This window comes from Schistocerca cancellata, chromosome 9 (genome assembly GCF_023864275.1).
Source record: "Schistocerca cancellata isolate TAMUIC-IGC-003103 chromosome 9, iqSchCanc2.1, whole genome shotgun sequence".
In the NCBI taxonomy this organism is placed as follows: domain Eukaryota; kingdom Metazoa; phylum Arthropoda; class Insecta; order Orthoptera; family Acrididae; genus Schistocerca; species Schistocerca cancellata.
Window position 1 is genome coordinate 301,134,120 of NC_064634.1, and position 16,162 is coordinate 301,150,281.

At 43.3% G+C, this 16,162-nt stretch overlaps 1 protein-coding gene across 1 annotated transcript in view; it reads right to left on the reverse strand.

The window, feature by feature from the left end:
- Positions 1–16,162, reverse strand: part of LOC126101585 (prickle planar cell polarity protein 3-A) — a 1,199,532-nt gene that overhangs the window by 970,115 nt on the left and 213,255 nt on the right. The window lies entirely within an intron of this gene.

The following is a 16,162-nucleotide window of genomic DNA, read 5'->3' on the forward strand; positions in this document are numbered from 1 at the left end:
GGGTTGATAATACGGAAAACAGAAATTACGGAGTTCGGCTTACACCCACAATGTAGGAGGTAGACATCGAATCTCGACACGTGGAAACAGTATTTCTTCGGACAGGAATCAAAGGAGAAACGACTGTAGGATTTCATTTCGTTCTAATATTATCTTGATGATAAAGTAGGCTGTGTATTGCTCTTAAAGTACAAAATACTTAATGCATTCGGGGACCTAACATTCCTAATAAAGCAATAAATTTCGGCAAAACAATGTTTTTAGAAGAAATTTTAAAATGTCAAATAGGAGGGCAAAATGAAGTAGATTATAAGAGAGAAAAAGAGCGTGAGAGAGAGTCGTTATTGTTCATAAAGTTCGTGTTTCGTCGGTTTTTTCTTCATTGTTGTGTGTTAACCCCCGGCGTGCTGAACTGTCACAGGAAGCGAGCTATCGCGGTTCATATCCTGGTTCCTCCAGTCTGCCACCTTTGTTCGTCTGTCCCCTGGTGAGGCTATGAGGGGAACGGCTGTCAGGGTCTTCCTGAGGATAATCTCTCCCCTGCTTGCTGCAGAACGTATATCGGCCATGTACGCCCACAGTTGACATTCTATCTGTCAGTACAATCCACCGTGCCACGGATCACCACCACAAACTTCTATTTCACCGTGCTTGGCTGCAACAGTCTTCGATTTATCTTCCGCACTTTAGTATTTATAGTGTAAATATCTACCATAAGCATTTTAATTAAAGTGCAATCAAAAAATGGCTTTTGTAATTTTTTTCGCAACCTTAAGCATCTTCTCATCGGGGCCTGTAGAACGAGCATTACTGTGGCAGTTTTCTTTAAATCATGTATTTTTCTTTTTCTTGCATGAGCCACAGCCTCTAGGATCTCCTCAATTTAGCTCTACGAAATGAACAGTGTGTCTCATCTAATCTTAATTTAAACAGTTCAATTACCACAGATGTTCTTACTCTTGTCGGTGACATCTCACTAAAATTCCCCCAACTTTTTAGTCTGTTGCACCTTTCTAACATTCAAAGCTACATGCGGTGCGTTGTCGTCAGAACGTGGGATATGACCCAAGAGACAAAGCAGTACAGATTCCTATACACTTGAAAAAGTCAGCACTACGGATCACGCCATATGGAAATGCGTAAATCGACAGGGTGTCACTGACCAGGCGAGGCAGATAGCATACAGGAAAAAAATCGTAAGTAGCGGGAAGAATTGAAAGAACGGTCGTACATGCGTCGTTAGTTCACTAAGCAGCCATTGGTGAAGCTAAAGCATGTCCCAATTTCCGGCAGAGGAGATGTCCATACATCAAGTATGATAATCTAACCAAGACGTAAGAAAAATCAAGACACCTTCGCAGGATTTGACAACAAAAAAAAGGCAAAAATCTTCCAACAATGTAAAGTAGTGTAAGATCTAAATTCTCAGAAATTAAGTGTAAGCTCGTGAGGGGTCCAGTTGTACTTGGAGCCTGATTTTGTAATATATTTCATGAGAAATGACCTGAAACGATTGTCATATGTAGAAGAGATTGTATTTTTGACACCACTGAACCAAAGATGCTGCCCGAGTGGCAGAATCGATTGTTAAGTAGGGGCGCGCGGAGACAGTAGCAGTATCCGTTGCACCCTGTTGTAGATAGGATGTAAGGCTTAAAGCTAGTGGCTAGTTGTGAGAATTTAGTTATTGATCTATGGGCACGGTATAATACAGTTTTTATAAAATGAAGTGATGAATGGAATTGTTTGTGCTCACACAGAGCCCGTAAATGTTAGGTCGTAGTTATTTCTATAAATAAGATATGGAGTACTGAAGTAATACAGATCATTAACAATACTGACCATTGATCATGACAATTAGAGAAGAGTAATGAATTCGTACTGTAACTCAAAGGTAAAGCAAGTGGAATAAATCAACAAGGTAATGAAATTTTGTATATTTAGTTTTAAGTATGCAGCAACGCAATGTGGATTTCGGTAATTTTTACACTACTGAACCTTGAATATAGGAACCAAGTATTTTGCATCAGATGTAATGTATAGGTTAATTAGGTATACCCCATTTGTAATATTTTGTGTGTTTTGTAGTCCTGATACAGAGAAGTTAAATTTTGGGATTTATTTTGTCGAACGATGTCAGATTTTTTGTCATGTAACAATCAAAGTGTTTTTAATTACGACAGTAAGAATTGTAGAACAGTTGAGAAGTTCACTGATTTTGAAGTTAATGTAAAATATTTCATATCAGATTTTGTGAAGGAGAACTTTTATTTTGAATACAATTTTCAATCTGAAGCATTTGGTCTTAGGATATCCCCTTATCAATGCTTCATCCTCTTCCATCTCGTGTTTGTTTGAATCCAATGGATATTTTCTAAAAGAAATGATTTTCAGTCAGAATCAGCAAAATATTAATGTGCCAGAATCAGAAAAGAATTAATGTTTGTAACAGCTTCAATGCAATGATTATTGCACTGAGCTGAGCCAATATCCAGCATTTTCACTGAACATTTGCGAGGTTATCAACTAATCTACTGATGTTATTTGGATGAAGCTATTTTACAGCCGGCATTGCACTTTGCCGTGCCAACATTGAATATCTTGTATGCCTACTATGGAGAGAACAGAATACCAATATTACATCCGTTGCGACTGTTGAGCTAAGGAAAATTTATTTCATTGTTTATTTGCACAGGGAATTTTGACCGTAGAAATCGATGCTCACGAGACTGGGTAAATTTCAGAGAGATTGATTTCATTACAGGCATTGCATACTGGTTTTCTAGATTAAGTTGTTTAATTTTTTGGATTACAGTAAAACTGATCAAGCACACCATCTGCACAACAACACATCACACAGCAAATTTGCATGACACAAACAGTACGCATTTCATATTCATTCACAAACAAAAACACAAACTATTTAAAAGAACGTTACAAGCTATACGGAAATGTACAATACGTACGTAAACCAAAAGGGAAAATAAGAATGGAAGACTAAAAACGAAGTGCTCGAGTTAGAAAGGTTATAAGACAGGAATGAACTCTTTCGCCCCGGCTGTTCAATCCGCACACAGGAAAAACAATGATGGAAATAAAAGAAAGATTCAGAAGTGGCATTAAAGTTCAGGGCGAAAGGATATCAATGGAGGGATCGACTGATGACATTGTTATCCTCAATGAAAGTAAGGAAGAATTGTAGGACTTGGTGGATGGAAAGAATAGTCTAATGAGTCCAGAACAAGTACTGAGAGTAAACCGAAGAAAGACGAAAGAACTGAAGAATAATTGAAATTAGATTACCTATAAACACAACGTCAATATTATGGACCACGAAGTAAAGGAAGAAGAAAGGAAGACATAAGAAGTAGGCTAGTACAGGCAAAGAGGGCATTTCTGGCCAAAAGACGTCGACTGGTAACATTGCGTTCAATGTAAGGAACAAATTTCCGAGGGCATAGTTGCGTGGAAGTGAATGATGGACTGTGGGAAAACTGGAAAAGAAGAGAATCAATGGGTTTCAGATGTGTCGCTCGAGGAGGACGTTGGAGATACGTGGACTGATAAGGATGAGGAGGTTATCCGCAGAATCGGCGAAGAAAGGATGTATAAAACACAGACGAGAATAGGGGCCTGGATGATGGGACATGTCTTGAGACTTAGGGGAATAACCTCCAATTCTAGAGGGAACTGTAGAAGATAAAAACTGTATGGCTAGACAAAGACTCGAGTGTATGCTACAAGTAACTGCAGCCATACCGTGCAAGTGCTCGTGAGGTTGGCAAAGGAGAGGAATTATTGGCGGCCCGCATCAAACCAGTCCGAAGACTGAAGAAAACCCCCAGTCAACCCCACTCCTTAGAAAAAAAAAAGGCAGTTTTCTACAACAGTTTAACGAGGTCATTCTGATGACACAGAGGAGCAGTGTAGAGACACTGGCCTTGGATTCGGGAAAGAAAAGCAGTTTGAATCTCAGTACTGCCCTTCAGTTTTACGTTTTTGGGCCATTTTTATACGTCGCTATCGTAGACGCCGGGATGGTTCCTGGAAATGAAAATGTCCGATATCTTATTCTTTCTCAATTCGAGCTTGTGCTCCGTCTCTATTGATCCAGTCGTGAACAGGGCGATGAATTACCTTCCCTTCCTTTCTGCCTTTCTCCCTTCCTTGTATTGGATTTCAGATTATATCCTGGTCCGCAAATACAACTTTTAATGCTGCAGAAGACGAAAAGTGAAAAGTAAAAATATTTCTATTATTCCTAAACCACGAAAATTTCTAGAGCGGTGGTTAACTTAAGTGCCACCATACTGCAAACTTGCCATGAGTAGTTGTCTGGAAGCAGAGTTTGTTACCTTGATGTCATCAGACCTTCGGAGAAATTATCATTTGAGGTATATCTGGGATCTTCAACTGGAATAACTGCACTATCAAGTGCGTTTACTAGAAGTTCCTTGAGCAGAAAGTTACCACGAGTCAACTGAAAATAGGCGGAGGAAAGCAGAACCGACCTTCACTTTATCAAATGGTTCAAATGGCTCTAAGCACTTTGGGACTTAACATCTGAGGTCATCAGTCCCCTAGACTTAGAACTACTTAAACCTAACTAACCTAGGGACATCCCACACAGCCGGCCAGTGTGGCCGAGCGGTTCTAGGCCCTTCAGTCTGGAACCGCGCGACCGCTACGTCGCAGGTTCGAATCCTGCCTCGGGAATGGATGTGTGTGCTTAGGTTAGTTAGGTTTAAGTAGTTCTAAGTTCTAGGGGACTGATGACCTCAGATGTTAAGTCACATAGTGCTCAGAGCCATTTGAACATCCCACACATCCATGCCCGAGGCAGGATTCGAACCTGCGACCGCAGCAGCCGCGTGGTTCCGGACTGAAGCGCCTATAACGACTCGTCCACAGTGGCCGGCTCATTTTATCATCCCATTCCTCTAATGTAATCACCTGTGTCTTAGATTCGAATATAATACTCTGTCCTATGTTATCCATGATAAAGGTAGTTGATTAAATAACGTTAACCATACAGATGGTTGATTGGTACAGTTCTTATACTAGTATAAAGCTCTACTTTATCGATCCACGCACGTCAAATCACGGTACCAGTATGTTCCAAAATGCCACGTGCAAAAATGCGATTTTTCAGGGAGCAATGTTTTGGGTAGCTCTGGGTCTTGCGACTATTTGTATAGCTATCGGAGGAAAGGACAGACAGTAGCTATTATACAGTAGAGGGTCAAAACTCAAACATTACAACACTTTCTCCAACCCAGGCAAACTGAGCAAATCGGCTAGTTATTTTGCGTCAAGTGTGGTCTCGGCTGGAGCTTAGGCGCCTCATAAAATCACCATTTGTTCATGGGCGGTCCCTGAGGAGTCCCCGAAAAACCTTGATTTTTGGTGATGGCCACTTTTACAGTTTCTGTTCTAGGCAGATCGTTGAAATTTTTATTATGTGTTCTTAAGACGATGTTCTCGTGGAACTTTGAAACTTTTTTTTCCCATGTCATCACCCTTTAGCGAGACACAGAAGGTACTTATTCACATAAATTTGCACGTAATATGCGGTGTGAGAGGTAAATGTAATTTTAACTGACGTAGTGAACAAATGGCAAGAATCCTAGGGTCATCGCAAGGTTTCTAAGGTCATCAAACTATGTTCTCAGTCAGCATTTTTTTTCACCAATAAAACTTTATGACGCGCTGTCTCTGTATAATGTGGACTTCACACCCAAACAAATATGCACAAAGTGGTACAGCAGTGGAAAAAAAAAAGGCTGAAAAGAGTCATAACTGGCCTGAACAGAACTTTGCTATCGAGAAATGTATTCTCCAAAAGTGTATACCACGACCAATCAGAACAACAAAAGAGACGATATTTTCATTTATTGGTTAGTAGCTTCTACCGCGAGGTGTCTTCAGGATTTCTCGTCTAAGTTTCAGATCTTCATCTAGTAAATGCTTCCGCTTTCTCTCCTGATTCGACCATTTCATCCTAGCCAGCATCTGCGGCTTTTGTGCTTTGGCTCGTTGCTTGATTCTTCATCACCTTCTTTCTTCTGTGTTTTTATCAAACGTTAATTTCAGTAATGCAGCCGCTTATCTCGAGAGCTATTTTCAATAAATTATTTGAATGTCATCATATTTTAACAATTTGTTAATCGAGGAAACTGAGCACCTAAAATGTTTCGCCCGAACAGGGACTTGAACCCTGGACCCTTTTTTTTCTCATTTTGTTCGTTGTTGATCGTTGTGTTTGGTCTCTGCGGACGTCACAATGACATCCGTTCAAGTTCGTTTGTTGATCCTTCCACTCAGTTTTTTTTTATTACAGAGGCCAACCGGCTCTCTGACCGAACACGCTGAGCTACCGTGCCGGCGGACCCTTAGGTTAAAAGCCTAATGCCCTACCGACTGAGCTATCCTGGCTCTGATTAGCCGCGTTCCCAGAACACGTTATTTTGAGCTGTCGTGCGTTAGTGCTGACTCAGTGACGTAGGCAGCGATCGCCGTCGTGTCCGTTATCGCGAGAGCAAGCGTTCAGAATGAAGTCATCTTCCAGCCGGCAGCAGGCGAAACGTGCAGAACTGACCGCGGAATATTTCTCCTAAGGTATGTAAACGTTTTGTCTGCAGAATGTAAAAAAAGAAAGAAAAGAAAGGAAAAAACGGAAAAGTAATGAGCCATTAAGGCCAAGAATGTAAAAGGGGCGTAGCTGTCGCGTCAGTTCACTCTTACAGGAAAGAAACCTAACTACTCTTAAACGTACACACTGCACTCGCCAAGCTTGAAAAAGACAGCCAGAGATGCTGTCAAAACAAAGTGTCAGTTGACAACAGCTATTCGCCTGCAAACTCCAACATTAGGAATTCATCATTTTTGCTATGAGAACTAGTAAGATTATATGGAGAGCAGTTTTTTCTATCTTAGTTATGTGACAAAGGATGAGATTCTTGCAACAGCTTTCAAATTCTTATCTGGTTACTGAATATCTCTGCTATACATAGGTCTTACTGTGTTTTCAGTGGTTCCGATTGTAAAAACAAGCGGTGACTCTTTGCTGCGCTTGAGCTAGTCGTACACACAGATGAATTGACGGTTTTAATTCCCACAGAAACAAATCCACAAATTACAAAATACACAAGCAAGTAAATCGTTAGGTGTGAAACAGACAGCATCTAGCGCAGAGCCGAATGCGAATCTCACTGTGCCGAAGACCGATGTATGATCTGTAGTTTCACTTTCGGCGTCAATGCTTCATACATTATATTATCTTCCTTCCTTATCCCGTCGTTAACTCTGCTAAGTAGAGACGTGAAGTGTTCTGGTTATGTTCTCAGGTAGCTGAACTTCTCGCGTCGTCCGTTGTAATTTCTTGCAACGAAGTCGCTGGAAATCGACTTGAAGTCTTTGTGTTATCCAGACGGGAATCCAAACACGTTTTCTATTTCTCTTCTTGCCTATCTATAGATTTCAGGAAGACAAGAATTAACTCTACTACTACTGTTGCAGCTGCCAAAACTTGCATTCACAAAACTATGGAACTCGTTTTTACTCTACAGTCACGTTTCCTGAAACAAGTTTCAGAACTTAATCATCATCATCATCATCATCATTTAAGACTGATTATGCCTTTCAGCGTTCAGTCTGGAGCATAGCCCCCTTATAAAATTCCTCCATGATCCCCTACTCAGTGCTAACATTGGTGCCTCTTCTGATGTTAAACCTATCACTTCAAAATCATTCTTAACCGAATCCAGGTACCTTCTCCTCGGTCTGCCCCGACTCCTCCTACCCTCTACTGCTGAATCCATGAGTCTCTTGGGTAACCTTGCTTCTCCCATGCGTCTAACATGACCCCACCATCTAAGCCTGTTCGCCCTCACTGCTACATCTATAGAGTTCATTCCCAGTTTTTCTTTGATTTCCGCATTGTGGACACCCTCCTGCCATTGTTCCCATCTGCTAGTACCTGCAATCATCCTAGCTACTTTCATATCCGTAACCTCAACCTTGTTGATAAGGTAACCTGAATCCACCCAGCTTTCGCTCCCATACAACAAAGTTGGTCGAAAGATTGAACGGTGCACAGATAACTTAGTCTTGGTACTGACTTCCTTCTTGCAGAAGAGAGTAGCTCGTTGCTGAGCGCTCACTGCATTAGATTTGCTACACCTCGCTTCCAGTTCTTTCACTATGTTGCCATCCTGTGAGAATATGCATCCTAAGTACTTGAAACCGTCCACCTGTTCTAACTTTGTTCCTCCTATTTGGCACTCAATCCGTTTATATTTCTTTCCCACTGACATTACTTTCGTTTTGGAGATGCTAATCTTCATACCACAGTCCTTACATTTCTGATCTAGCTCTGAAATATTACTTTGCAAACTTTCAATCGAATCTGCCATCACAACTAAGTCATCCGCATATGCAAGACTGCTTATTTTGTGTTCACATATCTTAATCTCACCCAGCCAGTCTATTGTTTTCAACATATGATCCATAAATAAGATGAACAACAGTGGAGACAGGTTGCAGCCTTGTCTTACTCCTGAAACTACTCTGAACCATAATCTCAATTTACCGTCAACTCTAACTGCTGCCTGACTATCCATGTAAAGACCTTTAATTGCTTGCAAAAGTTTGCCTCCTATTCCATAATCTTGTAGAACAGACAATAACTTCCTCCTAGGAACACGGTCATATGCCTTTTCTAGATCTATAAAGCATAGATACAATTCCCTGTTCCACTCATAACACTTCTCCATTATTTGCCGTAAGCTAAAGATCTGGTGTTGACAACCTCTAAAAGGCCTAAACCCACACTGATTTTCATGCAGTTGGTCCTCAACTAATACTCGCGGTTTCCTTTCAACAATACCTGAGAAGATTTTACCCACAACGCTGATTAAAGAGATACCTCTGTAGTTGTTACAATCTTTTCTGCTTCCATGTGTGATTACTGCTTTTGTTTCCATGTGTGATTACTGCTTTTGTCCAGTCTGGTGGAACCTGTCCCGACTTCCAGGCCATTTCAGTTTTCCAGTGTAGCCACTTAAGACCTGACATTCCACTGTATTTGATGAGTTCCGACTTAATCTCATCCACCCCAGCCGCTTTATTGCACTGCAATCTATTGACAATTTTTTCCACTTCCTCAAATGTGATCCTATTTCCATCATCTTTCCTATCCCATTCTACCTCGAAATCTGAAACATTACTGATCGCATTTTCACCTACATTGAGCAACTCTTCAAAATATTCCCTCCATCTGCCCAAGGCATCCACAGGATTCACCAGCAGTTTTCCTGACCTGTCCAAAATACTTGTCATTTCCTTCTTACCTCCCTTTCGAAGACTGCTAATTACACTCCATAATGGTTTTCCAGCAGCTTGACCCATGGTCTCCAACCTGTTTCCAAAGTCTTCCCAAGATTTCTTCTTGGATGCTGCAATTATTTGTTTGGCTTTATTTCTAGTTCTAGTATGTAGCCATTTTTGATACGCCTTCTTTTTCCTTTTACAGGCTGCCTTGACTGTGTCATTCCACCAAGCTGTTTGCTTCATCTTACTTTTACACACTACTGTTCCAAGACATTCTTTAGCCAATTCTAGTACTGTGTCCCTGTACCTTGTCCATTCCTTTTCCAATGACTGTAATTGACTACATTCAACCAACTGGTACCTTTCTGAGATCGCTGTTCTGTACTTATGCCTGATTTCCTTATCTTGAAGTTTCTCCACTGTTATCCACCTACATATGGACCTGACCTCCTGCACTTTCGGCCTCACAGTCCCAATTTCACTGCAGATTAAATAATGATCAGTGTCATCAAAGAACCCCCTGAATACACGTGTGTCCCTCACAGCCTTCCTGAATTCCTGATCTGTTATTATATAGTCAATGACAGATCTGGGTCCCCTGCCTTCCCAAGTATACCTGTGAATGTTCTTATGTTTAAAAAGGAGTTTGTGATTACTAAGCCCATACTGGCACAGGAATCCAAGAGTTGTTTCCCGTTCATGTTGGCCTCCATATCCTCTCCAAACTTACCCATAACCTTTTCATACCCTTCTGTTCGATTTCCAATCCTGGCATTAAAATCACCCATGAGCAGAACACTGTCCTTGTCCTTTACTCTAACAACTACATCACTGAGTGCCTCATAAAAACTATCCATCTTATCTTGATCTGTCCCTTCACAATGTGCATATACTGACAATCCTAATTTTCTTGCTAGACACTGTCAAATCTATCCACATCAGTCGTTCGTTTACATACCTTATTGCAACTACGCTGGGTTCCATTTCTTTCCTGATGTAAAGCCCTACACTCCATTGTGCTATTCCTGCTTTGACTCCTGACAGGTAGACCTTGTATTCTCCCACTTCCTCTTCTTTCTCACCCCTTACCCGAATGTCACTAACAGCTAAAACGTCCAGCCCCATCTTACTTGCAGCCTCTGCCAGCTCTACCTTCTTCCCAGAGTAGCCCCCATTGATATTAATAGCTCACCATCTCATTACCATTTGTTTACCAAGTCGTATATTAGGAGTCCCTGGTTTGTCAGTTAGAGGTGGGACTCCGTCACCTCCAAAGGTCTGAGGCATTTTGCTCTGATTGTTGCCAGCATCATATTTAAAGTACCAGGGAAGCAGGTTACTAGCCTTACTTGCCCCGAGTCCCATTGGGTTTTACCCCTAACGGCTGAGGGACCAACCGGTGGATTTGGTAGTCTTTGCCGTATGGGCACAAAGGTGACCACGACTCAGAATATGTCCGAGATGCCCAGCCTTGTTCCAAAGTAACTGGTGTATCGACTGTCGGGACCATTTACTTGGCCACTCATATGTTGCCCGTGCTTAATGTCAGCGTGAAAACTAGCCTTGACGATACACTGACCGCAGAGACATCTACCGGTGCTTTCGGTAGTTCAGGGTCGACAGCCTACCTCTGGCGAAGCGCGACTTCCTCGCCGTGATGCACGGCCCGGAGAGACGTGAGGCGTGGGCCGCAGAAGGCGTGGCCTTTGCCAACGCTCTGCGCCGCTGCCTACACATCCGGCAACGGTGCGCTGACGTCAGTCGGCGGCGTCGCGGCGGCGCCTACCCCCTGCGGTGGTGGTAGGTCAGGCGACTGAACCTCCTCAAGCATCCCTACGCGAGGTGCGGCTCCACAGCTTCCACGGCGAGATTGGTGGACAGGGCGCTACAACCCTAGTCGTGTGGCATAGACCTCGTAATCTTGGGAGAAGTAAACGAAAACAACTCGCCCGACTTGGCGGCATCGATTTATATCAAAAGCCCTTTGAGAAAATGGCACAAATGGCTCTGAGCACTATGGGACTTAACATCTGAGGTCATCAGTCCCCTAGAACTTAGAACTACTTAAACGTAACTAACCTAAGGACATCACACACATCCATGCCCGAGGCAGGATTCGAACCTGCAGCCGTAGCAGTCACGCGGTTCCAGACTGAAGCGCCTAGAACCTCTCGGCCAACACGGCCGGCGCCCTTTGAGATTTTAGACTAATTTCCCATCCAGTATGGGACCGTGTATAGTGGTTTCATTGATGCTACTCGTAAGGTGTCCTGATTTATTTGGATACCCGGTAATGGTTGAAGGAATTAACAAGACCAATAACAAAAAGATTTAGAAGTAATAAAAACGTGGTGAATTCTTAAGACAGAATGGGACAGCACACTATGAAGCCGAGAGCGGCCTTCACTGACGCTACACAATCACTGAACGGTACAGAGAACAAGAACACTCTACGACACAGGAAAGACGCACCATGAAGGAATTGTCCAAATGGGATGGAAATAGGTAGATGTGGTTTACATGTACAGACATACAAATGATTACAATTTCAGAAACAGCTTCACAAATTGACGAATTCAGCAGCGCGTTGGTCCAGTTCTGGCCTTCATGGAAGCAGTCATTTGGCTTGGCATTGACTGAAGGAGTTGATGGATTTCCTCCTGACGGATGTTGTTGTTGTTGTGGTCTTCAGTCGAGAGACTGGTTTGATGCAGCTCTCCATGCTACTCTATCCTGTGCAAGCTTCTTCATCTCCCAGTACCTACTGCAACATACATCCTTCTGAATCTGCTTAGTGTATTCATCTCTTGGTCTCCCTCTACGATTTTTGCCCTCCACGCTGCCCTCCAATACTAAACTGGTGATTCCTTGATGCCTCAGAATATGCCCTACCAGCCGATCCCTTCTTCTAGTCAAGTTGTGCCACAAATTTCTCTTCTCTCCAGTTCTATTCAATACCTGCTCATTAGTTATGTGATCTACTTATCTAATCTTCAGCATTCTTCTGTAGCACCACATTTCGAAAGCTTCTATTCTCTTCTTGTCAAAGCTATTTATTGTCCACGTTACACTTCCATACATACCCTGACGGATATCGTGTCAAATTCGGTCCAATTGGCTTGTTAGATCGTCAAGATCCCGAGCTGGCTGGAGGGCCCTCTGCATAAAGTTCAAAACGTTCTGAATTTGGGAGTGATCTAGCAAACTTCCGGCTGAGGATGGGTTTGAAAAGCACGAAACAAGCAGTAGAAAGTTTCGCCGTGTAAGGCCGGGCGTTATATTACTGAAGTGTAAGCCCAGGGTGACTTGCCATGAAGGCCAACACAACGGGGAGTATATTATAGTCGACTACCGCTGTGCTCTGAAGTCGGCGCGGAAGACGACCAAAGGGGTCCTCCACCGAAAAGAAATGGCACCTCCTGGCAGTGGGTAGTACGGCGGATGACAGTCAGGTTGGTATCTCAGTACTGTCTGGGGTGTCTCAAGGCACATCTTCGTTCGTCATCGAGTCTCAGTTCGAAACGGACTACTCCCTGAAGACTCCAGTCAATGAGATTCCAGGCCGAAGACATGTGTGGAGACGCCCCGGACAGAGGTGAGTAAACAACCTGACTGTCGCCCAACTGCCACGAGCGATGGTCTGGAGTGCCACTTTGTTTGATAGCAGGACCCCTTTGGTTGTCAGCCGTGGCACCCTTACGGCACAGCGGTATGTCGATGACATTATACGCCCCGTTTTGTTGCCCTTCGTGGCAAGCCACCCTGCGCTTGCATTTCAGCCTGCCCGCACACTGCGACAGCTTCTGCTGCTCGTCTTCGTTTTTTCCAAACCGTACCATGGCCATCCAGGTCGCCGGACCTCTCCCAAACTGAGAACGTTTGGAACATTTGGGGCAGGGTCCTCCATCCAGCTCGGCATTTTGACGATGCAACGCGTCAATTGGACACAATTTGCCACGATATCCCATCCAAGAGTATCAGTGTCAAGCCGAATAATTACTTGCATAAGGCTCAGAGGTGGACCAGCGCGTTATTGACTTGCTCAATTTGCGAAGTTGGTTCTCTTGAATAGGTCATCCAATTTTTTTGAAACTGCAATCGTTTGTTTGTCTGTACACGTACATCACGTCTACCGATTTCCGTCCCATTCGGGTAATTCTTTCGTGGTGCGTCTTTTTTTTGTCCTAGAGTGTATTTAACGAGTGCTACAGACACAATTGTGAATAATATATGAGTGTTTTCGGATATGTTCCAAAGAATAGACACCATTTTGATCTTGCAGCTACTATGAATCAAGACACAATGGAATTACCGACATTAGCTGCCAGTGGGCACTCATTTATCAGCGGGCAAAGCTGGAAATTTGCTCATTAAGCAGGAGATCCAGGTTCGATTCCTAGTCCGACAAAATTTTCAACTTTCCCCGTTGATTTAAATCAATGCGCACTGGCAGCTACTGTCATTAATTCATTTGTGTCTTGATTATGACGAAATCGGAGAGAGAGTGTTGAACCATAAGGAGGAGATGAAGATGACAAAGCAAGAGCGGGGCACGGGACGCTTGGGCGGTGGAAGATTTCTTTATCTTTACCTCATGGCTGACGGCACTCGTTTGCCATCTCATCGCGAAGTACTTGCGATCACAAGGTGAGCGATACAGAGGGAAAAACGGAACGACATTGCTATTTTTTGTTGAAAGTAATGAACGGTTAGCTGTTATTAGTGCATGGCGGTGGCTGCCTGTAGCAAGACGCGGTTGCGAACCGCGACGCGGCTTCAGCAGCTGCTTAGCCTCGGGTGCTGTGGCGGTGGGGAAACCTTTTATGGGTCGACCGGCGTCTCACTCCGGTAAGCCTGCGATTTAAAAAAATAGCGCCATTCCAGCCTCGTGGGAGGGCGAGCGGCTGCAGCTTCCCTCCTGTGACGTTGAAACTGTGTACTTCTTTTTTCCCCGTAGATCACCTACCATGACACATTCTCAGCTGTTTGACTGATTGACTTTTACGAACCTTTAAGTGTCAAACGAACAAGAAAAGGGTACGTTATAGAATATGCAGGCTCTCTTGAGTTACTGTAAACGAATTATTTGTTCTATTTTTTCTCCCCCAATAAGTTGAAGAATCTTGCTTGTGCTTGAAGTACTGACTTTCTTGTTCTGACGATATAGACAGTATATGGATGTCAAGTTTTGAGCACATGAACTGAGATTTTTTTCGAGGAAAATTTGTAACCAAACATTCATCACATTCTTTCAGAGGTTTTATCTGTGTGATTGTAGTAGTCTCGTCATTTGCTAATATAGTCAAATTGTCTACAACGAGCAGGCACACTTGCTCAATAACTCTAAATTTTCAATTCGTTTTTCAACTCTCTCATGCATTTGCCTATAAATATAGGTCAGGTAGGGACTTGAGCCCAATTGCTTCCTAATATCAACAACTGTATTTCTGAACAACTCACGGAAAGCTGAAATACGAAATATTAAGAACAAGTAGTAAGAATAAGTAGTAACTCGAAGAGCAAAGTTCCAAATAAGTGAAGCACGCAGGGCGATACCATTTCAGGGCTTGCTTTAAGGAAGCGATTGTTTTATGAACTTTACCTCTGGAAGAAAAATGTATAAATTTTCATGAGTTTTCAAGGACTACACTTAATGTGGAAAGAGTTGTGTTTCTTTTAAGGCTGAACTGAGGTAACAGGACCGCAATAATGTCTGTCCGATAATTCTTAAGTAACTGTAACGTCAATGTGTGTTTCGAAAACAATTCCATCTTAAGTCATTCACCAATCAATCATAAAATTTATATAGACTTTTATACTACAATATTGCATTATTATGAAATAGCAACTAGTATTAGTGCACTGTGTATTAAATTAACGTGCACGAAGAATGAGAATGAGCCTCCTGTACAACAGTGGCGTGCACATAAGAAGTTGGATGATAGGATAACAGTTCATTGCGTCAAGAGCTCTTAGATACGTACAACATATTAACGTCACCACATCTGGCGAGTAGTTCCCATCTCCTGGTGTGCTTAATCCACTACAAAGTTTCTTGGAGGTACACGACAAATGCACTTTGGCACTCTGAACATCTTGAAGTAATCGAAAATATTCCAGTGACTGTATTTCATGTCACAGCAAAGGTTTCACATTCTTGGCTTGAACTGCACACCTTAGACAAGATGTCACAGTCTTCGGTGAAACTCTCTGTGGTGCACTGAAGAGTGCACGATTTCTGAGCGGCTCGCTGAGTTGTTTGCATAATCCCGTTTGGAGAAGTGGCTACTATCACCTCTCCATCGCAGATAGCGACGTAATCTTTGGCGCCTTAGGCAGGCCCGATGACTTCTCGTCCCGATGGAGTACTTGTGCCAAGGCCAATTACAAACTGCTTGTTTTTCTCACAAAATTCCAGTTCCGAACACTTTTTTCACCCCTACGAATCACGCCCGCAGCTTCCAGGACGAACTGGAGCGTATGCCATCTGCCAGCGGCCGCGGCGCGCGTTGAACGCGTGCAGCGGATCACGGCCGCACGTCCCGTGGGACAGGATGTGCGCCCGCCGTGCGACACTGTCGTTACGGTAAGGAGCCGTTTGTATGCGGCGAGGTTCGAACCCGCGATAAGGCGTGCAGCGCAGCACCTCGGAGCGAACCATTGCCGAGCGCCGCTCTTCGAGCCGCAAATTAAAGGAAATTAAACGACTATCTGGGCGCGCCCAGCACATTTACACGGCCGTTACAGAGGCGGCGGCTGTATCTTAATTACAATCTGGTTTTACACTTCTCTCCGGCGCGCGCTCCAACTTCTCGCACCGGGTGTCACGACA